This window comes from Ornithorhynchus anatinus, chromosome X2 (assembly GCF_004115215.2).
Source record: "Ornithorhynchus anatinus isolate Pmale09 chromosome X2, mOrnAna1.pri.v4, whole genome shotgun sequence".
NCBI lineage: Eukaryota > Metazoa > Chordata > Mammalia > Monotremata > Ornithorhynchidae > Ornithorhynchus > Ornithorhynchus anatinus.
The window spans coordinates 15,160,310-15,187,670 of record NC_041750.1 but is presented as its reverse complement, the minus strand read 5'-3'; the positions used below and the strand labels follow the sequence as shown (position 1 = coordinate 15,187,670).

Sequence of the window (27,361 nt, the reverse complement as noted above, 5' to 3'; positions counted from 1 at the left end):
TTTTACAAGGGAAGAAACTGAGGCATGGAGAGGTCAAGCGACTTGCCCTAGATCTCCCAGAAAAGAAGTGGAGGACCTGGGATTGGAACCCATGTCTCCTGTCTCCCAGTCCCATGGTCTTTTGAGCAAAAACTTCATAAGATTTGAGAGAGGAGGAGACAAAAGTGAAAACGATGTCAGGTGCTGCAGACGTCAACCAGGACAACACAACAAGGTATAGCCTTTTTAGGAGCAGAGTGTGGCTGGGACTGTGGGTCGCACATTGGCCTTTTCAGTCACACCCACACACTCACAGGTGAATTTTGCTGTCAGTGGCTTCTTTTTCAAATATGAAGGAAAGATAACTACATCTATAAACTACTAGAGATGAGTAGTCGACCCATCCTGTTGAATTTATTCAATGAGAATACACTTCTGCACCTCTGGGAAATTCTTCCAACTCAACAGACTTTGAGCATCATCAAAAATCCTAGAAGCAGTCATTCAAGAATTATTGAATGTTAATGAATGCATCCTAGATGCACACACCCAAGAATACATGCAAATGATTGTAAATCACCTTGCCAGATTAGCCAAACATTAGAGGCTGACAAGAAGTCTAAAGAAAATGGAGGTGATTTTTTCATGGCATTTGTTAAGCACTTAATATGTGCCCAGCACTGTTCTAAGCACTGGGGTGGATAGGAGATAATCAGGTTGGACATTGTCCATGTCCCACCTGGGGCTCCCAGGCTTAATTCCCATTTTACAGATGAGGTGACTGAGGCACAGAGAAGTGAAATGACTTGCCCAAGGTCACCCAGCAGATGAGTAGTGGGGCCGGAATTAAAACCCAGGTCCTTCTGTCTCCCAGGTCTGTGCTCCATCCACTAGGTCACGCTGCTTCTCGTGTGATGTAACCAGGGAAGCTACACATACAAACGAAAACGTATCCTGGCAATACAAAGTACAGTAATGTCACAGAAATCTTTCACCTAGGTAGTGCCCTGACCTAGGCTAACAATACAATAGGCTAGGATATAGAAAACCAAACAGAAAAGGCCAAGACATCCTCTGGGAGATTGTCACACAGAAGCAGCATGGGATCAGATTGCAGACCAAACTCCAGGTCTACAGAGCTGGTAGTGTCATCCAATCTTCATGGCTGCGAGACCGGGCCCCCACGTCCAGCTCCTTGACCAGTTCCATCAGCATCATTGATGGGCCAGGCTCAACACCACCACATGGCGGGACCAAATTACAAGCAACGAAGTTCTGAAAAGTTGTCAGTCGCTTAACCCTTGACACAGCTACACTGGGTGGGACTTGTGAAGAGAATGAGGGACAACAGGATACCCAACAATTCTTTAGAGAACTGAAACTGGGAAACTGAAAAAGTAAGGCAGGCAGAGGAGGCGTTTTGTGGGCACAGTTCAACAAAGCCTCAGACAGTGCTGCACCCAAGCTGAAAACTGGGTGCCAATTGTTAAATATACCCCAGCGTACCATGCTGCAGTCAAAGAGGGAGTGGGGGTTTTTTGAGCAAAAACTTCATAAGAATTGAGAGAGGAGGAGACAAAAGTGAAAACGATGTCAGGTGCTACAGACATCAACCAGGACAACACAACAAGGTATAGCCTTTTTGGGAGCAGAGTGTGGTTGAGACTGTGGGTCGCACATTGGCCTTTTCAGTCACACTCACACACTCACAGGTGAATTTCGCTGTCAGTGGCTCCTTTTTCAAATACAAAGAAGGAAGGATAACTACATATAGAATCACTGCGATAGATTCCATTTCCTAACCAGAAACCTTCGAGGCCATTATTTAGGGTGAAGTAGGTGTTACAGAGCCCCCACAAGTACTATACGCAGTCTGTCAGAGCCGTTCGTCAGAGTGGCTCATCTCTTGACTTCATACCAGAGCAGAGCCCCCCAGCATATAAACTTCCTCCGCTCTAGACTGACGAGAGAACAGGAAACAGTGAACCGCAAAAGTATGACTGAACTCAAACTTAAATGCAGATGTTTTTGTCTAATGTAGTTCTTTCTTCCTTTACCATGTTCATTAAGCAGGTTCCCTTGATGGTTTCTAACCCCTGTAGTGTGTATGAGATTGTTCCACCCAATGCAGTTGCTCTGTGGGGCCTGTTTGCATATCCATATCCCCGAAAGGGTGGGCCAATCTGTGGGAAGAAAGACTCCACTTGTGTGTTTCTGAGTTCCGTAAACCAAGATTGTCCTTGTTCATTAAGTCCAGATCCAGAGGGCCCATCTTAGTTTCGATATTAATCCAGACCTTTTGCTAACTGACCACTGTAATGTGATGGATAATGTCCTTTATGCCTGAGTGTCACTTTTAGTAATGTCACCAGACTATTAACCTTGGAATATTTGCATTATTAGTCAATTTTCTCAGCCTTTGACAGAGTTGTTTTTAATCCATTTTCTTGGAAGCAGGACTTGGCTTGCATGCCTTCTACAGGCCGAGCGAATGTCTCAATTTCAGTCAATTTGCTGGTGAAGTTGTATTGTGTTAAAAGCCTTCATACAAAATTACTTGCTGCTAGCAAAATATGCTGATGACCAATTAATTTATGGGCCAAATTTAGAGCTGGGGAAAAATTATGTATACACTCTGTCCCTTTCCCTTATGATTTGTACCAGCATTTGTTTACCTTTCCCTGTAATCACATTTGATTTCGCCACATGTTTTAGAGGTGGAAAGCAAAATACAGCAAAATGAAGTATATTCCTATATTAATATTATGTTCCACTATCAAAATGACACACTTTAACTAGAGCAAGGAGGCTGGGCCTACGCTGGGCAAGCCGAATTTTTGAAGTCCATTTTTCTAGTGTAAAATTCCTCTCATGATCTGAATATGCATGGAGCAGATTTCACACTTGGCATCAGTCGGTATTCTCCAGTCCAGAGAGGCCTGGGCAGATGGGTAACATTTCTGGAGCCTCATCCCACTAGGCCTGCCCCTAAAGCATCCCCATTGCATTAACAAATATGTCTCTCTGACAGATTGTACTTAACCATGTCTGTGGCCTGTTTCCTTCCCCTGCTTTGGGATCTTGTATTTGTGCTTCACAGTTGGATGGGAAGCTCTTTTGACTCTTTTCCTTCCTTCTCCTTTTGCTTGCTTTCTTCTGGACTCTTTTCCTTATACTCTCTCCTGTCACCATGATACAAAGGAGAAGAAAAGAGTGAGGAAAAACACACCGGAGGTATGGAAATACCAACAGTAGTACTGGTAAAGGATGAAGTGTCTTTCCATTCCAAATTCCCAAATCTGAGGGGCCTGTGAAATTAGGCTCAAGGTGTTTCAGAGTAATCTAGTATTTCTGAATTTGGGAAGCATTGTGGTTTAGTGAGAAGATCTCAGGACTGGGAGTCAGAGGACCTGGGTTCTAATCTTGGCTCTGCCACGTGCCTGCTCTGTGACCTTGGGCAAGTCATTAAACTTCTCTGGGTCTCAGTTTCCTCAACTGTAAAATGTTTTCCCTCCTGTTTAGACTGAGCCCCCCCCCCCCCCCCAGTGGGAGAAGGGACTGTGTCTGTGTCTGACCCATTTAACTTGTATCTTGACACATAGAAAGTGCTCAACCGATGTCACAGTTATTATTAATCACTTTGCTAGTCTGGGAACTGTGAAATATCACTTTAGTAGAAGTAAACCTGTAGGGTCTTCTACTCTAAAGCAACTCTAAGACATGTCACGAGTGGGTGAGACCACTGGTCCATTCTCCCCACTAGTCTACCTCCATTCCTGGCAACAAGATGCTCAGAGGCTTCTTGGACATCCATCCTAGTGGTTATAGGCGTGCCCTCTAACACCCCTCACAATGTCGTCACCACAGTGTGATCCACTTCCTCTAAATTAATTTGGGTACAGTAGCACTGTCTTCAGAAAAGGCAAAAATAAATCATCGAACTTATTGGATATTTCCTTCCCGTCGAAGGGTAAAGCTTTTATAACCAAATCATTAAGTGGCCGCACAAATTTCCTAGCCAGATTATTCCCAGGAACCACCGGTATTGAAAGAGCCTCAGTACGAGGCTCTCTCTCTGAAGATGGCTAGTGGGGGAGTGAGTGTGACAAGGGATTACAGTTTGGCCTGAGTAGGAAAACCACTCAAAAATAGGGCTGCTTGACGGAAGAGATGATTCTATGGAGGCTCGGGTGATTGGCCCTTGGGCTAGTCTGCTCCGATTTCTGCTTTCAGTCCTGGTTTGAAGTAAATGGCAGTAGCCTTTAGTAGTTGATTGATTAATAACAATGATGGCAGTTAGGCTTTTGCTATATGCCAAACACTGTGCTAAATGCTGGGGCAGATACGAGATCATCAGACCGGCGAAGTTCCTGTTCCACTCACTCTCCCACTATGCGATTTCCATTTGCTGTTTCCTAAAACACCAGGGAGCTGGATTTGGGAATCCATTTTGATGAAAGGGCTGCGTAGTGTGCTGAGGCATTCCTCATACTTTTATTGGGGTAAGGAACTATTCTTGTGAGCTCACAAGCCGTGGCCCAGTAGTTGATTTCGTGGATCAGAAGCAACATCTTTTCTAATTAGTGCATTAAACCAGACAATAGTTTTCTAGCATTTTTTGACCTCACACCTGTCCCATTGTACAGGGTGTTTCTCCAACTTTCGTATCCTATCAGAAAGGTCTGGCAAGCCACTTTCTGAACATGGCCTCAGAAAGTTAAGTGGTCAATGATGTGGCTTTCTGTTCTATTCTCGGAGAGTTATGGAGAGACCAAAATCCACCTCGTAGATTTGCAGATTCTCAGACTCTTCTCAGAGCTTCCTGGGATGTGCTGGATTGCTGGGAAATTGCTGCTCCCAGCTGCTCTTGGATAGCACTTAGAATTCCTATTCGGACCTTTTATCCAATAGAAGCAGCTCACCTTCCCCAGGATGCTGTTGACAATTTTTGTTACCTGGAAGCTTGCACAGGCTGTGATCACGATGTCACGACCTTGTTTCCTTGGATGATGTCATTCATGTACCGATAGGTATTAGCCATACCCAAGTTTCTGTAGGTCACTCTTTGAAAGAAAGAGTGCGAAACCTTTTTTGTCTACGTTGCTTAAATTACAGGAGATGGGGCCATCGGTTCTGAGTTAGAATTCATTAGCCAACCTGTAGTTCCCTCAAATCCCTATTCATTATTCAGAGGCCGTCTATAATTCTAGCAGCTGCAAAGCAGTGTTTCTCAGGTGACTTTTGATCTGTTGTGGAAAAATCACTTTTTTTCCAAAGGTGTCTGTGCGATGGACAGAGGCTTGCAAATCTCCTCTTAGTTCTGAAACTGAATACGTGCATTTTCAGGGTTTGGGGGACTGAATTGATATTTCAAACTCAGCTCCTAATATAGTTGCTTAAAATTCTGATGCTGAAACCCCTCTCCCTCTTTCCACTCTCTCCATCTTTGTTCCCATAGAGCGGTTTGGGGCCAATAAGACTTTTTCACAATGGAAACTGTGGCCCTTTCTATTTATAAGGGTTTGACCCAACATTTCTCACTGGAGAGAATTTGGTCCCTAGGGTGGAGGAAAGCCTCTGCAGAGCAGACACGACTACCCGTAAACCTTGCATATGGGTAAAATTGAGTTTTCAGTGTTGGTTGGGGCCCTTGGCAACTAAATCTGGAAATGTCCTGAATCTAAAGGGCTATTGATTCCACGTTTCTGACTCTTTGAGGGCTTAGCACAGTGCTCTGCACATAGTAAGCACATAACAAATACCATAATTATTATTTACACTGAAGAAACAGCATGGCTTAGTGAATAGGGGACGGGCCTGGGGGTCAGAAGAACCTGGGTCCTAATGCTCGTTCTGCCACCTGTCTGCTACGTGACCTTGGACAAGTCAGGTAACTTCTCTGTGCCTCAGTTACTTCATCTATAAAATGGGAATTCAAACTGTGAGCCCTGTGCAGGGCAGGGACTCTGTCCAACCTGATAATCTTGTATCTACCTCAGTGCTTAGTGCAGTGCCTGGCACATAATAAGGTCTTAGCAAATACCTTAAAAAAAAAAGCCATCCATGTGCCATTACTTGGGAGGATGTTTCATTTGAAAGGCATTTTTGACGATTTCATAAATCTTTTCGCCCTTTGCACAGTCACACCATATTTTGACATGCCTAAGTGAACCCGGACCTCTCGGGGTTGCATCTGGAGAGTTTCCAGTACTCTACCGGTCTCGACTATGGGAGGGAGAGACAAGCAGAGGCATATCCATTCCATTCCTAACTTGGGCAGTGGGTAGCGCGTGGAAGGCCATCTGCTACAAGTCAAAATTCACCCTGCTGGGCAGCAGCAGCATGGGAGAGAGTCGAGGGCGGAGACTCAGGTTTCGGAAGGAGGAAATGGTAAACGACTTCCGGATTTTTACCAAGAAAACTCTGTGGATACAGTACCAGAACAATTGCAGATGGAGGTGGGGCGTTCTGGGGGAGCTGTGTCCATGGCGTCGCTATGGATCGGAGGCGACTCGACGGCATAAGACAGGACAGGACAAGCGAACCTGATCTGTAAGGCGACAGGGTGTTTGGGGTTCTCTACAAAGCAAACTGGAAAATCGAGTATACTCGGTCCTGCCAGGTTGCAGATTTTCACTGCATGTTTGGACTAGAACCCAATGGCCAAAACAGAACCCAACATTCTGATATCTCATGCTGAGCTGGAGACAGTGCAATATGGTGTCAGAAAAAATGGCTGCTTGCGTGCGCGCGGCACTGGGCATGTTCTGTGCAATGAGATGAGTTTTCCCTAATGTGGGATTCAACAAGAACAACTCTCTGTTGTTATAGGAGAACTGCGTGTAATTGGGCAGGAAATCGTGCACCTGGCTATATGAAAGTGGGGAGGGGATTCTGATTGTAAGTCAAAATTATGGTGTGTTCATCCACAGCAAGGAAAACTCCGGAAAGGCAGGCAGCTTGCATAATTCTGGGAGACCGTAGCTTTACAAGTTGTACATTTTCTCTGAAGAGTAGCGGCTTCTTTAACTTCATTCCGTAATCGAAGGCTGGGCTCTGAAGATATCTTTGTACCCGCTATTTATCTGCCCGGTGAGGCGCAACACTCACTTATTAAAATCATATCTATCATGGTTAATGACTTGATTTTTTCCTCTTTAATACAGTACAATGACAGGTGTAAAGAGAAGATGAGCATCAGATGCTGGAGCAGTATGCTCACTGCTTCAAGACGTCTTGAACATCAGCATTCCTTCACGGTGCTAGAGGAAACACACACACAGATTACACGCTTGTGTTAGATAGAAAATAGTGCCATTTGCAGTTTCAGATAAAAGCATGTTGAAGTGCATATGGAAAGTACCATTAGGAGGAACTCCAGAGCGCCAGAGTAAAATGGGTCATTAGGCTTTCGTTTGTCGGAGAGTGTCTCCCATCTGACAGTGCAAAATGGTAGCATTTTCAGCAGCTTATGTTCCCAGTTACATTAAACAGACAAACAGATTGACTATTTTGCATTTCTCATTTGACAACAGCTTGTCTTCATTTGCAGCACACTGGTCGCAGAGCTGAAAGCATGGTGGATAAGTGTATCCAAGGTCCTGATTTTGAATAACAGCAGATGCCAACGTTTAACTTCAAAATCAATCAATTCTTTTTCCTGAGTATGGATAAAAGGTCTAGTGAAGTGCCTATGGGGGCTTTCTACTGTTTACGGCTGAAAAAATATAAAACCACATTCATTACCAAACTTTGTGCTAAAAACCTAAAGGTGGATCATTTCACCAAAGTTGAGGGGCTGCTGGGGCGGGGTCTGAAAAAGCCACTCTAATTGAGTCCAGCATGACTGTGATGGAGGAGTCATTGCAGCTGCCCATTCAGCACATAATTAAGGAAAATATTTTCAAATCGATTTGATTATCATCATATATCAGTTGCACAGTAGGTAGGGACCTGTAACGGAGGAATTTTTAAACTGGCCATTGTCCCAAAAGCTGCCGATACTTTTCCTGCAATGAAGGAATCAGTCCAATCAGTCAATCATTAGTATTTGTTGAACACTTACTGTCTGCAGAGCACTGTGCCAGGTGCTTGGGGGAGTACAACAGAGTTGGTAGATACATTCCCTGCCCATGAGGAGCTTACATTCTAGGAGGGCAACAAATGACTTCTCACGTGGGTTTTTCAAAACTTAACTAGTGAAAGGCAAAGTGGAAATCTTTTTTCTTCCCCATTGTTTCCTTTTACTTTCAAGTTCACTTCAGGTCTCAATTTAAAGTTACTTAACACCGATTTTGAGGTCCATCTTTACAATCTGCCTTCCTCTTCAAGCCTGATGTGTTATAGCCACCTCAATCAATCAATTAATCAGTTGTGTTTATTGAGCTCTTTCTGTGGGCAGCGCAGTATCTTAAGCACTTGGAGAAAATACAGTACGGTAGAGTTGGTAGACATGAACCCTGCCCTCAAAATGCCTTCTAGTCTAGCAGGAAAAATAGATACTGAAATAATTTACAGCTAGGAAGGAGAAAGTGACATGTTTATGGTTTAGTGCTTAAAAAGTAAGGATATGTGTGTCAGTAGGTATAGAAGGACTGTGGGTGACTGTGAGTTCACAAGTGTGTAGTTGGTGCAGAATTGCTGAAGTGATAGTAAGGGATATGACCTGGAGGGAAAAGTAAGTAAACACGAAAGGCTTCCCAGAAGAGATGTGATTTCAGAAGGGCTTTGAAATTGTGAAGAACTGTGGTTTGGTAGATTTGAAGTGGAAATAAATTTTGGGCAGAGAGAAGGGCATAAGTAAGGGATTGACACCCAGAGAGATGAGAATGAGGCACGGTGAGTAGGTTCTCGTGAGAGAAACAAAGAGGATTAAACCAGGGTTAAGTGAGAAAAGAGAGTGGATAAGTAGGAGAGAGAGAGACTTGATTTAGTGCCTCAAAACCAGTGGCCAGGAGTTTGTGCTTGATCTGGTTTTTTATTAGAGGTTTCTTTATAATCATCATCATCATCATCATCATCTTCATCATCATCGTATTTAAGGGCTTACTTTGTGCCAAGCTCTGTGCTAAGCATTGGAATATATACAAGTTCAACAAGTCAGACCCAGTCCCCATCCAGGATTTTTGGGGAGAGGGGATACGTGTGTGGAATGCCATTTATAAAGATGATCAGGGCCACAGAGTGACATATGGGCTGGAGATGGAAGAGGCTAGAGGCAGGTAGGTAAGGGAGGAGGCTGATAGAGCAGTCAAGCTAAGATATGTCAAAAGCAAGGAAGCTTCTTCTTCAAAACCTCTTCAAAACTGCCACTAGCAATCTGTGTCCCTCCTCATCAAAAAGGCAACCTCAGAGTTGACTTCGGGCCTTTCCAGGAACTTGCACCTCCCCACCACTCCACCTAACCTTTCTGCTCTCTTCACCTGTGATTCCCCAAATTGCTCTCTTTGTTCCTCCCAAGTTCTTTTGCTAAGTGTACCTCACTCTTGACTCTAACATCTCTGGCCCTGTACTCAACCTATTTCTTCCCCAAATCTGACAGGCCACAGTTCTACACTCACTCAAAACTTTGAAAAAAATCTAAGCGTCACTAACAAGCCTACCCCCATTTATTCCCAGCACCCTAAATCAGGCATCCCTAGTGCTTATGAACTTATTTATACCCCGTTCAGCACTTCTGAGTATTTGTTCGTTTATACGTTCAGTTCTTTATCTTGATTACTTTATGTCTGCCTCCCTTGTTAGAATGTAAGCTCCTTATGGGCAGACAACGTGTCACTGTTTTGTACTTCCCAAGTGCTTATTATAGCAAATGGCATCAAGGGGGAGCTCAATAAATATTACTGCTATTGCCTACAAAATAGGTTTAGGGCTTGCTAATCTACAAATCTCATGACAAATGAAGGGCTTCTGGGAAACTTCTGTTGTTTGTATGTTCCAATTAAAACATTTGTTGATGATCTGCTCCTCTTGTCCCCTCCTCTGATTGGTTCTCCCAAGCAGGATCTAGCAATACTAAAACCAAACCTTAACACTCTTGAAAAAGGGTGTTAAATTTGTAAAGCTGCCTTGAAAATGATCGATTTTGGGAACGTCCCCATACGGTAGGATCTCTGCCCATAAACTTGGATTAACTTCATGATACCCTACTAACAGTTCAGAGTCAGGGAGAATGGTGGTATTGTCAACGGTGAGTGAAACTTAGATGGAGGAGAAGATTCGGGGTGGGGGGGGGGGTGAGGAGTAAAGTTTTAGAAGTAATATGAAGCTGTAGGGGGCCAGCAGGACATCCTTGTGGTGATGTCCTAGTGAAAAGAGGAAATGTAAGGTTACAGAAGATTTGAGAACTCGGGGCTAATGTCATAGATCTGGAGTCATCCCCATAGAGTGGGTAGTTGAGGCCATGGTTTTTGGGATGAGCTCCTCAAGGGAGTGAGTGCAAAGTGAAAAGAGAAGGGGACCCAGAACTGAGCCTTGAGAGATCCCCACAGTTAGAGACTGGAAGCCAGAGGAAAAGTGACAGAAAAGGATCAGCTGAAGACATAGGAGGAGAACCAGGAGGGAACTGGATCACTCAAATCACAGTTAGGTTATATTTCCAGGAGAAGGCAGGTACATCAGCGTGGCTCAGTGGAAAGAGCCCGGGCTTGGGAGTCAGAGGTCATGGGTTCTAATCCTGGCTCCGCTGCTTGTCAGCTGTGTGACTTTGGGCAAGTCACTTCACTTCTCTGGGCCTCAGTTACCTCACCTGGAAAATGGGGATTAAGACTGTGAGCCCCACGTGGGACAACCTGATCACCCTGTATACCCCCTCCCCCCAGTACTTAGAACAGTGCTTCACACATAGTAAGCGCTTAACAACTACCATGATCATTATTATTATTAGTGTCAAAGCAACTTCTTCCCTCATTCATCCTCTCATTTTTCAGTGTGAAAAGGTTCATCTCGCTCCAAGAACAATTGGAAACCCAAATACAGTTTGCCATAATGTGTTTTCACTCTGCATTTTGGCTAGAATGTTATTAGGGCATTTTCAGCTGACATTGCAAGTGTGTTTAGATCCCTTTTTGCCTTCGTGTTAGAAGAAATGGTTTGCAAACTTGGGTGTGGCATTGGACATGATGAATTTTACAACATGCACTTTCTTTAACAAGGGTTTTTGCAAGAATGAAGTAGGAGTTATAGGAGAACTTGGACCTATTAAATATCGTAAATATACATTTGCTTAAAATTGGTAGAAACATATTCTTTGGGTAGGTGCTTTAGTGAAGCAATTGCTTCCGTGAGGATGACCGTGTCCAGTTAGGAAGCTAAAGGGGGCTAGTACAGCAGAGGGAGAGTGAAACAGCAGCACAAGGCAGCCCCAGAACAAGAGCACCGGGCCTCCCTACCATATGGGCTCCCAGCAACCCCTTTTTCCAGGCTGGCAGAGGGAGGACCAAGTGGCCGCACGAGGCCTTTCCAACTTTGAGAATGTTAGGAAGCCTGAATCTGTGGCTTTAACCTCCCCCAGCACCATAGGAAGTTATAGTGCCGGAAGCCCCGTTTCCCAGGGGCAAAGTTGGGGTGGGAACTGAGTCACATCTGGCCCAGAGTTCCCTTCTTACAGGGTCTCCGGGGTTAGCTGTCACCTACCTAGTCCACACCAGCCTCCCCCACCACAACAGCATCCCACTTGACAGAATCCTGCCTCTACAAGCCTCTAGGCCCCAGGAGAGGCTGTGAGGGTTTGTAACTAAGGACTGTTTACCCTGCCTGATTGGGGAGTCTGAGGACTCCCACCTCCAAGATCCATTCTTTTACTTGTCAATCAATCGATGGTATTTAGATATTGATTGATTAATTGCAGAGCACTCAACTGAGTACTTGGGACAGTACAATCCAATAAAGCTGGTAGACACAACCCCTGCCTTCAAGGAGTTTACAGTCCAAGGGACTACATGCTACAGTCTTAGCACAGTACTTGGAAGTGCTGAGTAAATGCCACAACTAAATTTACCTAGTAGGGCACGTCACTCAGCAAGTCAGCTAGGAAGGGGCAGCATAATTTAATAAATCTTTTTGGTTCCTTTTTTTTTTTTTAAGAGCCCAGGGTTGAACTTTAATTTCAGGGGTGCTACTTCTGATTTTTGTAAAAATGCTGAAAAAACTGAAATTGGAAAAAAATGGCCTTTGAACTAACATTCTGTAGAAATTGTAATTTCAGTACCACTTTGACCAGTAGTTTTCATTTCATTAAAAAAGAAGAAAATTCTGGAAAATTCCCGAAAGTGAGAACAGAGTTGTGATTGTAGTATGTTTTTCTACCTTTGTTTCTGTTGATTGGGCAATGTCACAGAGTGATTGCTATAATAGTTAGGTAAGATTGTTGAGTTGACATCGGTTGCTATATACTTAGCTTGATGGTGGGGGTCCGTAGTGCCAGGCATTGCAAGGCATTCCTAGTAGCAAAACGCGCACCTCAAAAACAGTAATTAAAGACCATTTTTCCCAACCAAATACCAACCCCCAGAAAAGTGAGAGGAATGGAAAGGGGGAAAGAAAAATCCACTATCAACGTCGTGAAAGATCCTCGTGTGAGGTCAGTGCAACAAGCTCTGCATCTTCAGTTTCCTCTATCATTGTTTCACAGTAAAGAGAACATAACATTGATTTCCCTTTTACCCAGAAGTACATTTTATGATATTTAAAAGCATTTGATTTTTTTTTTGACAGAAGCAATAAAGGACAACTAAGAAAAGAATTAGAGTTAAATGGTCACATTTTCTTTCTCTTCTCTCACTCTTTTTTCTCTCTCTCTCTTAATTGATGCTGTTGCTGGGGCATGCATTTAGAGTCCTTTGTTGTTTTAATAGAGACTGAAATGTGTTTAGAGCTTGGAGTTTGCTTTTTTTTATTCATGGCCTGAATTTAGAAAAGCCATGCAGACAAAGCATTTGTAGTGCAAGAGTTGAGTGCAAATCTTTCCTTGTGTGCGGAACAAAAAGCTCATTACTAGAAGGTGGGATTCCCTAGTCACAGCTTTTAACTGAAGGGCAGAGGTCTCCCATTAAGCATCAGAAAGTCTAAACAGGAGGATGTCAAATTACAGGGGGGGGAAAAGTCAAATATTTGTCCTTAATTCTCAAGTTAGTTTATTTGGAGTGGCAACCAGGGAAGTGTTGTGAATGATTAAATGGCTGCATTCAGGCTACAAATTGCTGCTCCTTGCTTTTGTAGCCGGACTTGTTGCAGTTGAGTGATGTTGCCCATCAGCGCATTGTGTGCACAGTAAAACAGTGGAGCAGTGACAGATAGACTGAAATGAGGAGCCACTCCATCACCACTGAAGGATCCTGCTCACTGGGAATTGTGAATGAGCGTGCGCACACACAGACACAGAAACACACACACGCACACACACACACACACACGGAGCTCAGAAACAGTTGCCTTCACTCTAGCCCCGCTTCTCAGCTGGCTATAGCAGGCAGTGCCGCGTGACCATCACGATTCCATCCCAGATAAAAAGAAAGACACAATCTAGAGAGTCACAAAAAACGATCAAGGATGAGTTATTAGAAGCAGATGTTGTTAGCTACTTTAACCCATCCGTTCAAGCAGCCTATGGCTTCACTAGTCAAAAGGAAAAGGACCCATTCACCATCCCTGGCCAGTTTTGGAGGATGATGGCTTCCAGCCATGCTTACTGCCCAGTATAATCACACGATGAAAATGAGGCACGCACATAGCCAGGCACATAATGATTTCCTAGGCCAATTGTAATTCTTGTTAGGAGCAGTTTCCTGGCTGTTGAACCCTCGGAAATGATGAGTGAAGTCTTGGGAGAAGCTTCAGGAGTAGAAGTGAGTTAAATGCAGTCACATATTCAAGGAAGAGCCTTTCTGAAATGAGAAGACTGGAAAATAAAGAGTCTCAAACAAAATCTGGATCATTGAGACCTCAGCTGTGTGCGTGCGTGACAAATCCAGCAGTTACGGAGTCCCGATGTCAAATTTCCTGATATAAAGTTTCAGGTTTGATCTCTGAATCTCTCCTTTCAAATTCCCCTAGTTTTCCAGAATCAGCTGCCTGTACAAAATAGCTTTGTTGATAGAGAGTTTTATGTGAGAAAAATATCCACCAGAATTTGGGGATAGTTAAAATTATTTATCCCCCCTCTTAAAACCAGTATCCCTATCCTTTACACAAATCGATTCGACTAAAAGTGCCAACTACCCTTCCTAGCAAAATAAGGAAACTTGGTCTTAAAAAAAACAGGCCTAAATGCAGCCCATTATCCTGAAGGTCCAGGGAAGGCCAGAAGGGAACGAGAACTTTAAAAATGTACAGCCCCTTTGGTCTAAAGAGAAATGGAGCTTCCTGGCAGTGTCTGTTTATTGAGTGCTCACTGCATGCAGAGCACTGTACCAAGCCCTTGGAAGAGTACAATCCAACAGACTTGGGAGACACGTTCCCTGCCTACCAGGAACTTACAATCTAGAAGGGGAGACAGACATTAAGATAGATTATGAGTATGTACATAAGTGTTGTGGGGCTGAGCGTGGGGTGAAAATCAAGTACTTCTAGGGTACCGCTCCAAATGCATAGGTGACGCAGAAGGGAGAGGGAGTAGGGGAAATGCGAGCTTAGTCAGGGAAGGCCTTTTGGAGGAGATGTGATTTTAATAAGACTTCGAAGGTGGTAAGAGTAGTGGTCTGTCAGATATAATAAAAATGGCATTTGTTACTATGTGCAAAGCACTGTTCTAAGCGCTGGGGAGGATACAAGGTGATCAGACTATCCCATGTAAAGCTCGCAGTCTTAATCTCCATTTTACAGATGAGGGAACTGAAGCCCAGAGAAGTTAAGTGACTTGCCCAAAGTCACACAGCTGACAAGCGGCGGAACCTGGATTTGAACCCATGACCTCTGACTCCCAAGCCCGAGTTCTTTCCACTGAGCCATGCTGCTTCTCTGATATGAAATGGGAGAGAGTTCCAGGCCAGAGGGAGGACGTGGGCGAGGGCTCAATGGCAAAATAGATGAGATTGAGGTACAGTGAGTAGGTTGGAGTTGGAGGAGTGAAATGTGCAGTCTGGGTTGTAGTAGGAAATCAGCAAACTAAGAAAGGAAGGGACGAGCAGATCGAGTGTTCTAGAGCCAATGGCAAGGAGTTTCTTTTTGATGTGGAGGTTATCGAGGAGTGGGGAGATGTGAACTGAACTTTTATTAGACAAATTATCTGGGCAGCAGAGTGAAGTAAGGAGTGGAGTGGGTGGGGAATGGGTCTATCAACTCTGATATATTGTAGTCTCCTAAGCGCTTAGTTCAGTTGCATACAGTAAGTGCCCAATAAATATGATCGATTAACAAATACTGTTATTATTTTTAATAATAGAATAATAATACAATGGATAGGATGTGCTTCAATGTCAGAAGAAGCAATTCTGCATATGCGTGAGACAGTCAAGAAGCATGTGTTATAACTTTGCAAGGGGGTCATAAAGACTGTCGAGAGTTTTGGAGAACCTGGTGTAGTGTGAAAAAAATTACAGCACATAAGCTAGAAGTAATTTTTAAGGTTAACTAATTAGAGAAAATTTGTGGAATGTATCTAGCTGTACTGCAGATTTTAAAATGAACATTACTGTTAGTTATCATTTTGTGCAAGTGTGGTTGATAAGACCAGTGTGTGAACTGAGCCCGGGCTTGGGAGCCAGATGTCATGCGTTCGAATCCCAGCTCTGCCACCTGTCAGCTGTGTGACTGTGGGCAAGTAACTTCACTTCTCTGTGCCTCAGTAACCTCATCTGTAAAATGGGGATGAAGACTGTGAGCCTCATGTGGGGCAACCTGATTACCCTGTGTCTACCCCAGTGCTTAGAATAGTGCTCTGCACATAGTAAGCGCTTAACAAATACCAACATTATTATTATAGTCAGTCAGTATGGTATTTACTGAATACTTGTGCAGAGCCCTTGGGAGAGGACACTATAATAATGTTGGTAGACACAATCCTTGCCTACAAGGAGCTGACAGTTTCGAGGGGGAGACAGACATTAAAATAAATACAGGTGGGAGAAATGAGGACTTAGAGAACTTGGAGGAGATGTGAATTTAGAAAGGATGTGAAGGTGGGGAGAGTGGTGATATGTCAGATATGAAGGGGGAGGGAATTCTTGGGGAGAGGGAGGACATGGGCAAAGGATTGGTGACGAGATAGACAAGAATGAAGTAGAGTGAATAGGTTGGTGTTAGAGGATCGGAGTTTGCAGCTTCGGTTGTAGCAGAGTAGCACGATAAGATTGGAGCAGGTAGTTGATTGAGTGCCTCAAAGGCAAGGGGAAGGAGTTTCTATTTGATGCGGAGTCCTCCTCTCCTCTTCTCCCACTCCCTTCTGCGCAGCTCATACTTGCTCCTTCATTCCTCCTCCCTTCCCCACAGCACATATGTATTAGCTGTATCTAGCTCTAATGTATTTATTTATTGTATGTCTGTCTCCCCCTCTAGACTGTGAGCTCGTCACAGGCAGGGAATGTGTCTGATGTTATATTGTACTCTCCCAAGCACTTAGTACAGTGCTTTGCACACGGTAAGTGTTCACTAAATAGGATTATTATTATTCTGCGGAGGTGGATGGGCAACCATTAGTGGTATTTGAGGAGTGGGGAGGTGTGGACCGGCCAGTTTACCGGCCAGTTTTCAGAATAATGATCCACGCAGCAGAGTGAAGTATGGACTGGAATGGGGAGAGACAGGAGGCAGGGAGGTCAGCGAGGAGGCTGATGTAGTAGTCAAGGCCGATATGTGCTTTGATCAGTGTGGTAGCAGTTTGGATGGAGAACAACAACCCCTTTCCCATTGTGTCTGTGTAAAGCTTGCACCTCGCTGCACGGTTGCATTTGTTACCCACGCTGCCTGACACTGATTTTGTTTCTCCCTCTTAGTGACAAGGTTTTCCGTTGTTTTAAGACACTTATCCCATTCGCGATTGCTGCACCCCAGGCTGATCTGTCCTCTGCAGCTGTCTGCTATGTATCCTTGAACAGGCTGCATCCATAGAGGTTTGGCCCTCCACGCGGGACTCTGTTGCTGAATGGAGTTTTTAGATGATATTCACGAAAGCGCTCAAGAAGGTGGATGTGTCTTCTGGGGTAGGTTCAGGTCTTTTTTTTTTTAATGGTATTTATTAAGCACTTACTCTGTGCTAAGCACTGTACTGAGCACTGGGGTAGATACAAAGTAATCAGGTTGGACACAGTCCATGACCCACAATGGGCTCACAGCCTTAAATCCCGACTCTGCCCCTTGTCAGCTGTGTGACTGTGGGCAAGTCACTTCACTTCTCTGTGCCTCAGTTCCCTCATCTGTAAAATGGGGAAGAAGACTGTGAGCCTCACGTGGGACAACCTCATTCCCCTGTATCTACCCCAGCACTTAGAACAGTGCTGTGCAAGTAGTAAGCGCTTAACAAATACCAACATTATTATTATTAATTCCCATTTTGCAGATGAGGTAACCGAGGCCTAGGGAAGTGAAGTGACTTGCCCAAGATCACAGAGCAGGCAAGTGGCAGAGCCGGGATTAGAACCCGGGAATGAGAAGCAGCGTGGCTCAGTGGAAAGAGCGCGGGCTTTGGAGTCAGGGTTCATGAGTTCGAATCCCAGCTCTGCCACTTGTCAGCTGTGTGACTGTGGGCAAGTCACTTAACTTCTCTGTGCCTCAGTTCCCTCATCTGTAAAATGGGGATTAAGACTGTGAGCCCCACGTGGGACAACCTGATTCCCCTATGTCTACCCCAGCGCTTAGAACAGTGCTCGGCACATAGTAAGCGCTTAACAAATACCAACATTATTATTATTATTAACCCAGGTCCTTTTGACTCCCAGGCCCGTGCTCTAGCCACTAGGCCACGCTGCTGTGGCCATAACCATAGAGAAGGGCATTTGCCATCACGGTCATGTCTGCATCTAATTTGATATGAAGCTTGATGTAGGGTGGTGATATTTAGCAAATCATAATTCGATGAAAGACGCAGTTATGATGTTCTGGGTTGTTGGTTGAGAGAATCAATCAGTCAGCGGGATTTATTGAGTGGTTACTCCTAGCAGTGATATACACTGTGGTTAGACTTAGAGATAGTGTCTATGCTGTTACATGTGTCGATCATGTTGTGCTTTTCAACTGGAGTGTGGTGTCCTGCCTCTGGAAGCTGATGGAATCTTTGGAAGCTGTTTTCCCCCTTCACTCCAGATGCAGGATATACAGCTAGGCCTTCTTTTAGAATCCCTCAGTGAATTGGTTTGCGTGATAGGACTCCATCACTCAAAGAAGAAAAGGAGGGAAAAGGAGGAAAATCATGGGTGGCTGCGTAGCCTTGTAGGAAGACCACGGGCCTGGGAGTCAGAAGACCTGGGTTCTAATCCCAGCTCCACCATTAACCTGTTATGTAACCTTGGGCAAGTCACTTAACTTCTCTGTGCCTCAGTTACCTCATCTATAAAATGGAAATTAGGACTGTGAGCCCCATGTGCGACGTGGACCTGGTTAGCTCGCATCTACCCCGTACTCATTGTCAAACAATCGTATTAGTAAAATGCCTGGCACATAGCATGTGCTTAACAGATACCATCTGGAAAAAAAAAAGGTGCTTTTAAACCTCGTCACCTCCTGTGTACTGTGTCCTTTTAGTTCAATATTTTGAGCAAATGCTCACTGAGGGGTGGAGGCAACCAGCGAAATCTTCAGGGTGGAACTGAAACTTTAGAAATGACTCATGGAACCAGTTTCTCCTCCCCCTCCCCCCCAAAAGATGGTTCCACCAAATGCTACCCCCAAAACTCTAATGATGTAAAGCAAATTAATATAGAATGGCTGCACGTGCATCTAATCAGATAAGAGGCAAGCCTTGTTGTATCCTAAGTGCACTTTTCTAAACTACTCAAGTAGCAGCACTCTTATCTGATTTGAGGTAGCTATATTTACTCTTTTCATCTGTAGCTTCTCTTTAGCAGAGAATTGTAAGAGGCAATAAAAATATACTTCATTTTTTTCTTTGCTTACTGAGGTTATAAACGGCTCTTTTCCAAGGCTTTAAAAATTCTAGTTTAAATGCACTTGCTTCTTCCATAATACATGTTTTTACTATACGGTTTGGGTAGAACACTGGTAAGAAATTAGGGAACAGTCTTCTGACAGCACATATCTCTCTGGATAGAACACACTACCATGTCAGAGGAAATGGTTGTGCACATGTGCCTGGTGTCAGTCAAGGCGAGCCTATTAGACGTCGGGTGTTTGTCGAGACTCTCACCCCCATGTTAGAGAAGAGCTGAGCGTGCTCTGGGACGTCAGGTAGAAAGGGCCTCACACTGATGAAGGGCCGGGGCATTAATCCATTTTCTGACATGACATCATGGCTGCGGCCCCATGGTCCCACAGTCGAACTGGCAGGCCCCCAGAGACTTGGGAGCAGTCTTTCTGGGAATTTGATGATATGGCTGTCCATCCCAGTCCTCACAATAGAGCTACCAACTCACTGACAGATGCTGGGTCTCAAACTGTAAGTCAACATTCAAATGGCAGCTGCACCCAAAAGCCATATTGACAGTTTAGAGGAGTTCAGCTGCAGAGCAGGGGCATTTTGGCAAACTCCTGCAGTCAGCAGCCAGGCCCCTTTCCAGATGGAGGGTCTCAAAATGCTTCATAACTACATCTCCTGTGGAAAAGCTGTTGGGTTCGAAGCATGGCAGGTGTCTAACAGCTCACCGCAATGCCTCCTAGCAGGAAGGAGCAAAACACCATATCCAATTGAAATTGCTGTGGAGTATGGGCCTTAATGCTGAATTAAGCCCCCTCAGGCATTTCACACAGTTTTGGGGAAGCAGAAAAAAAAAAATAAGTAGTGTACACAGAAGGCAATAAATCAGTTTTTGGAATTTGATTTTCCCTTATTCAGCAACCTGCTGAAAGAACACAGAGAAGGGCCTGGTTACTCCCACAGTCATTTTTAGCATTTTTTACAGTTTTCATTGAAGAAGCAAAATAGTGTGTGTGTGTGTATGTGAGTGGTGGGTTTGTTCTGCCCATGTTAAAAGGTACCAGTTAGGCTTTCTCAGGATCAGTGTTTGCTCTAGAGCCACCCTATTCTGGTGGAAAAGAAAATTATTTCAGAAATCTGAAAAAATAGACTTATATTGACTCCCATCGTAACTACACCAGGTAAGTACGTTAGGCCAGAATCTTGTTTGGGCCGAGCATATTGTATTTGCCACAGTTCCACACAGGGCACTATACCTTTTAAAAAATAACATACAGTCCCATCTTCAGTCAACCCAGGAACACGAATACCACCAGCCCAAAGGGCAAAAAGCTTCTTAGGCTTGAGACCTCTCCCCTGTCCTCTCACCACGCCATCAGCCTGAGTGATTTCAGAGTAGTGTGACACATGTGACCAGGCCAAACAGGAAGCAATAAGCTGGACTGGTGGCCTTGTCCGAATCATTCAGTGGAATTTATTGAGGTCTTACTGTGTGTAGAGCCCTTGGAAGAATATGATACCGTTAAGAAACATGATCCCTACCCACAAGAAGCTTATGATCTAGCGGGGAAGACGGACAATAAAATTATTACAGAGACTAAGGGTATGTACCAGTGCTCCGGGGCTGGGGATGGGGTGAGTATCAAAGCCCTTTGGGGTCATGAATGCAAGTGCATAGGCGATGCGAGGAAGGAGGGAGAAAAGAGGGGGGAGATGAGAAGTTAGTCAAGGAAGGCTTCCTGGAGATGATATGATTTTAGCAAGGCTTTGAAGATGGGAAGAGCAGTCGTCTGTTGGCTGTGAAGAAGAGAGTTCCAGGCAGGAGGGAATGGTGTGAGCCAAGGATTGACATCTAGAGAAGAGATCGAGACCCAGTAAGAAGTTACTGTTAGAGGAGTGAAATGTGTGGGTTGGGTTGTATTGGGAGAGGAGGGCGACTAGGTTGAGGGGAGAGAACTGATTGAGTGCTTCAAAGCTGATGGTGAGGAGTTTCTGGTTGCTGATGAGATGGATGGGCAACCATTGGGGGTCACTGAAGAGTGGGGAGATGTGTGCAGAATTATGTTTTTTAGAAAAAAAAAAGATGTCTCCTCACATCCCATTAAATGGCCTAAGTTCACAACAGGATAAATCTTGTTGACTGTTACTGCTCACTGTGGTTTGGGATGAAAAGGAAGTTGCAAGCAATTGGGCTGTTAAGAAGGAGGAGGCTGTATCTGATCTACTACCTTGTTTGTTTATTTACCTTGTTGTTCACTTCTCCTGGTAAAGTTATAGGATGTGATTCCTCTTGCATGGAAAAACGACGAGGTCAACAAGAGTGTTTTGAGCAAATGCAGAATTTCTGAGCTGTCCCTCTACATTCCTCTTGCAGAGAGCTTTTGACCAATAACTTCAGGAATTGACCATTCTGAGAAGAGGTGGTGCAAGCCAAGCCACAGGACAAGCCACAGTACCCATATCCGGCCCCGAATATTCTAATACCTTATTAGCCAGATTAGTTTATATAATTTACGGCACCTCATCTTGAATAGTGGAAGACGTGTTGAGGAGAACATTGAATTGCATTTGCCATCAGTTCAGAAATTGTTTTCAGGACAAGGTGAAATTAAAGCAAAGTTTCAGACAGTTCTGCAACCCAGATGACAACAAGGAGTCAGTTGCCAAGGATAGTCCAGCAAGGCATACTGCAGGCAAGAAAGGCGTGTCTCTTTTTGAGCTCAAGCTTTGGAAGGGTCGAAATACAAGATGGCAAAATGAATATAGATAGTATCGGGACTTGATAATCATTTAACATGACAGGATGACAAGAGACAGCATTTTTGTACTCCCAAATGTGGCCAGGTCTGTGGATCCCACATTGACCTTATCAGCCACGCATGCACTCATAGGTGAATCTCTCCATCAGCGAAATGGAGAAATACTTGTCTAACTCAAGTATGAAGGACACCTATAATAATAATGATAATCTTGGTATTTGTTAAATGCTTACTATGTGCAAAATACTGTTCTAAGCGCTGGCAGATTGGTTAAGGACTTAAGTCATCTAAAACCCACTGTGTCAGGTTGGATTGGTGAGTTTGATTTCTGGAAGTATTTGGGAGCCAGTTGTTTTCAGGAATTAGAAATCTTTGCGTTGGAGATAATGATTCAGATCTGAGTGAGCTCCCATTTGATGGCCACCTAGATCAACCTCAACTTACAGCTCCTCCTTTCAGCCCATGTACTCAGTGACCTATGCAGGTGTTCCTATTTCTTGGCTTTCTCTTGCCTGTCATGATTAAGGCAATCATTAAGGAAATTAAGTTGGTCAATCAAGTATGTGATGTTAGGGATGAGAGGAAGGGAGAAACCAAAGTTTTCATGTTAGCACTGAACTGCTTGCTAATGGTCCCACCTGCCACCAAAGATAAAGACCAAGCATTCAGCTTCCATATAGTGAAATTCCCCAACCCCCCTCCCTTTCTCAAGGAAGTCACTTCATACCTGTCCTGTAAACAACCACATCTTAATTATCTTTAACCCTTCTTTGCTGGAGAAACTGCCAAACCCCTCACTCTGTCCCTGGCAGTTCAGCCTTTTTGCAGACCTCAGTGCCCTTATCTTATCTCAGTTTCCTTGGTTACCACTTTTTCAGCCTGGCTAGTTACCTCCCTTTTCACAGACAAAGTTCCCTCTGTTTTCCATTCCACATCGCTCCCTCCCTACCCATCCCCCCACACACACTGTGCATTATCTAAGTATACGGTAGTTTTTGCTGACATTCAAGAAAATAGAAAGTACAGAAATTCTAATTTCAACTCTAAGTTTGGTTAGGTAAACACATTCACATAGATCTAGAATGTGTGGAAGGAGTTCTTTCTCATGGAGAAATATGCACCATTTATATAAAGAGCTGCAAACCTAATTTGAAATGCAACGTTTGATTTCTTGGTTGGGCACTCTGTCTGGATCTATGGCAATTTATTTTTTAAATCAATCTGAAAGCTCATGTGGGGGAAAAAAGGTCTGTTCTGGGGTGAAGCACGAGAAGCAGTATGGCCTAGTGGACAGAACCTGGGAGTCAGAAGGATGTGGATTCTAATCCCTGCTCTGCCACTTGTCTGCTGTGTGACCTTGGGCAAGTCACTTAATTTCCCTGTGCCTCAGTTACAACTGTGAGCCCCAAATAGGGCAGGAACTATGTCCAACGTGATTTGCTTATGTCCACCGCAGCGCCGACCGAGTACACTGCTTGGCGCGTAGTAAGCGCTTAACAAATACCATCATTATTATTAATTATTATTCACAAATATCATTACTGTTATTACCATTATTATTATTAAGAACACAGGCACGGGAGTCAGAAGGACCTGGGTTCCCATCCTGGCTCTGCCAATTGCTTGCAGATTGATTGAGACTGTGAGCTCCTTGTGGGAACCAGGGACTTTGTCCAACCTGATTTCCTTAGAGCTTCTAGTGCTGCCTCGTATGAGACACACAGTCAGCACTTAACAAATACTACTACTGTTACTACCACTACCATTACCACTACCGCTACCACTACAAGTTAATTAGGTTGACCAGAGTCCCTGTCCTGCGTAGAGCTCACAGTCTAAGTAGAAGGGAGAGCAGGTATTTAATCCCCATTTTACACTTGAGGAGACAGGCACAGAGAAGTAAAGTGACTTGCCCTAGGTCACACAGCAGACTAGTGGTGGAGGTGGGATCAGAACCCATGACCTCCCGACTCCCAGGCCCATGCTCTATCCACTACTCCATGTGGCTCACCCAGCACTTAGAGCAGTGTTTGACACATAGTAAGCACTAAAGAGATGCCATAAAAAAGACTTTGAAGTGCTGAGATTTAGTCTAAAGCACAGTTTTCTGCCCTTGAAAAACTGAAGTTTTGATGCAAAGTTTGAGCGTTAACCCTGTGAACACTGCTCCTTTCAAAATTGTTCATTCCTCCAATCCCTAATTTTTTAGTCAAGATTGTTTTTAAGAGGTGACAGTGAGAGGCATGCTATTCTGTTTTCTTTGGCAAATTGGTTTTTTACTGATATCATTGTGATGTGCCAGCCCGGGCCGGGGGGCATTTTGGCTAGACTTCTGCTGGCTTACTTGAAACCCATGTTACTGTGGATAACCAGTGTATTTGGCAATGGGCCACCACATCCTGATAAGAGGTCCTGTCAACAAGAACATTTACACTTCCTTAAAGACCTTATAAGATCAGGAAGACAGTGTACGTTCTGCCCTGCCACAAAACTTTATGTTTAGAAGCCGAAGGGGCCATTTCCTTTCCTATGTGTGTTGAGATCTTGCATAACAACCCATCGACTTTTCTATAAGAAAAATCCCAGTCTTTGGGGATTGGAGTTTAAAGCACTCCATTCAATGTATCCTTTATGCAATAGCTATCTTCCTCTCCGATTTTGATTAAAGTCTTCCTTTTGATAAAATCATTTCTGGTCAAGGCAGGGGCAGTATTAAAGGAAACGTGCTCTTCGGCCAAGAAATTTTCTGACCTGGGTTTTTTCAAGAGCTTTTTTGGCAGAATGAAGCTTTTCGAGTGTCAGCGTTAAGCAAAGTGGTGGGTCTTCCGTACGCTTGCCCCTCAGATCTGAGAGGTGATAGTGCCAGAGGGGAAGCTGAAGAAGTGATTCGTATTTATAGCCTGAAAATAAAGCTATTGACATCTATCAGTGTCTTTAGCCCTGACAAATGCAGAATTATTGTTAAAAATCATTTTAAATAATTGGATCTAAAAAGCAACACGCTAAGGCTTTTAAAGAATAATATAAGATTTTTCAGGAACAGAGTCAAGGATATTTGAAAGCTCTTAAAAAGAAGTTTGTTTTTTGGTTTTGTTTTGTTTCGGTGTTTTGGCTAGTAAATGAAAATATATTAGCTCACGAACTACAAGAAACCACGTTGACCCCAGCACTTCCCAGGGCAGGATGCTGTAAAGAAAACTGTGGGATGGGAAAGACCTGTGTGAGGTCATCTGGACCAGTCCCCAACCCAACCAGCTCAGCCAGATGGACTGACTACCAGTGAAAGAGTGCTCTCTTATATCTAATTCCAGCCTCACTGTTTAAATCCAGGTCCTCTTATTCTGTTTTCAATCGAGATGAAGAAAAGCTGGGTAAAATCTTAGTAGGAGTAATAGTAAAACTACTAACAGTACACGTAAAAATAGCAGCAATATTAGTAGTAATTGCACTAGCGTTTATTCGGTGTCTTCTTGGCGCAGCATACTGGGCTAAATCCTGGGGAAGTACAGAACAATGAGGTGACCCTTCCTTCCCTTTCCACAAGGCGCTTACATTCTAACGGGTGAAACAAACATAAAAATATTTCCAAGTCTTCAGAGACTTAAGGGACAAGTAGTAAATGAGCTTTTATTCTCCAGGCTGAAGAACCCTGGTTTTGCTTACCTTTCTGTCTTTATTTCATTTTCCAATTCTTTGACGATCTTTACGGGATTCTTCAGAACCTTCTTCTAGTTCTCCAAAGTACTCTCTAGTTGTGGAAGCTGATTCACTAGTCTCCTAAAGACCTTGTGTTGGATAGAATGGGTGGGTTACGACGCATTTCTGAACAGCACCACTCCTATTTGTGCAGCCAAATCTGAGCCGGCTTTTTTAGCTCCTTGGCTTTACAGCTAGTTGGCTTGCTACCCACTCTGACTCTTTCTGATTAATGTTCATATTTGGGAATTTCATTTCCCCCCCGTCAAATCCAAAGTTCTATTTTTATATAGTCTTCTGTTGGCATGATAATGAAAATGGTAAGTAGTGTGGCCTAGTGGAAAGAGCGTGGGCCTGGGAGTCAGTGGACTTGAGTTCTAATCCTGCCTCTGCTACTTGCCTGCTGTGTGACCGTGAGAAATTCACTGAACGTCTCTGTGCCTCAGTTTCCTCAACTGTAAAATGGGGATTAAATAGCTTTTTCCCTCTTCCTTACACTGTGAGCCCCAAGTGGGTTAGGGACTGTGGCTGACCTGATTAACTTGTATCTGTCCCATCGCTTAGACCAGTGCTTGCCATTTAGTAAGTGCTTAACAAATACAGTAATAATAATAATAATAGAAAATAAGATGCACAACATGCTTTCGAAATATAATTTTTCCCCTCAAAGATTACTGCAGATGACCTTTCCATTTCTGTCTGAGTTCTGATCTGTCCAGAGATGTGTGTGTTTCCATATTATGTGCAGAATAAGAAGCCACTCTTGGCCTCGCTGGCAGATCCAAGCGATCAAATTAGTTCACTAGTTTCCTGTAAACCCAGTAGGTCGTTAGCTCTTTGGGGGCAGGAATTGTGCCTACTCACTCTATTGTACTCTTCCAAGTACTTAGTACAGTGCTCTACACACAGTAAGTCCTCAGTGATTGTCACTGATAGATTAATTGACTAGTATAATCAAGATCAGTGTGAAATTGTGCCCTCATTCGGGGTTAGACCGAATGAACCTGAATCAAACAACTCTTGGAATAAGCTGGGAATGAGTAGACTGGAAAGCCCTCGTGGAGCCAATACGAAATTTGTACCCAGGCATCCGAGGTGGGAGGCAGTTTTCAGCATCTTCTGCATGCGCTTCTTGCCGACGGATACTTGGTTTTCTAAACCTAATCACTTTGCCCACCAGACACTGAACCAGTTCACTAAATTAGGTTGTAACCTCCAGGGAGTTTGCATGCGTGCAACCAATAAATGGGTACACAGCAACCGAGAAACAGAGAAATCACACCTGGAAATCATGGACACTTAACATTGGCAATTTGGCTGTTGATGGGTGAGAAGTAAGGATAAGTTGGAAGAACTCTACAGAAGTGGAAAAAGCCACTTAGACCTTAACCCACCCTCTGCTTGCTTCAAAGTGTGAGATCTCTAACAAGTCAGTCAAGTTTCCATTCTCTATCAAATTACATCTTGTTCTTGTACATCTTGTTCAATAGGAACGTTTATGATGTTAATTTCCACTCTAATATTATTCATTCATTCATTCAATAGTATTTATTGAGCACTTACTATGTGCAGAGCACTGTACTAAGCGCTTGGGATGAACAAGTCGGCAACAGATAGAGACAGACCCTGCCGTTTGACGGGCTTACAGTCTAATCGGGGGAGACAGACAGACAAGAACAATGGCACTAAACAGCGTCAAGGGGAAGAACATCTCGTAAAAACAATGGCAACTAAATAGAATCAAGGCGATGTACAATTCATTAACAAAATAAATAGGGTAACGAAAATATATACAGTTGAGCGGACAAGTACAGTGCTGTGGGGATGGGAAGGGAGAGGTGGAGGAGCAGAGGGAAAAGGGGAAAATGAGGCTTTAGCTGCGGAGAGGTAAAGGGGGGATGGCAGA

At 43.9% G+C, this 27,361-nt stretch overlaps 1 protein-coding gene and 1 non-coding gene across 2 annotated transcripts in view; both read left to right on the top strand.

Moving 5' to 3' along the window:
* Positions 1-27,361, top strand: part of MAF (MAF bZIP transcription factor) — a 280,188-nt gene that overhangs the window by 217,850 nt on the left and 34,977 nt on the right.
* Positions 6,155-6,292, top strand: LOC114807540. The gene has a single exon (XR_003755599.1). It is a non-coding gene; the product is annotated as a small nucleolar RNA SNORA7 (small nucleolar RNA).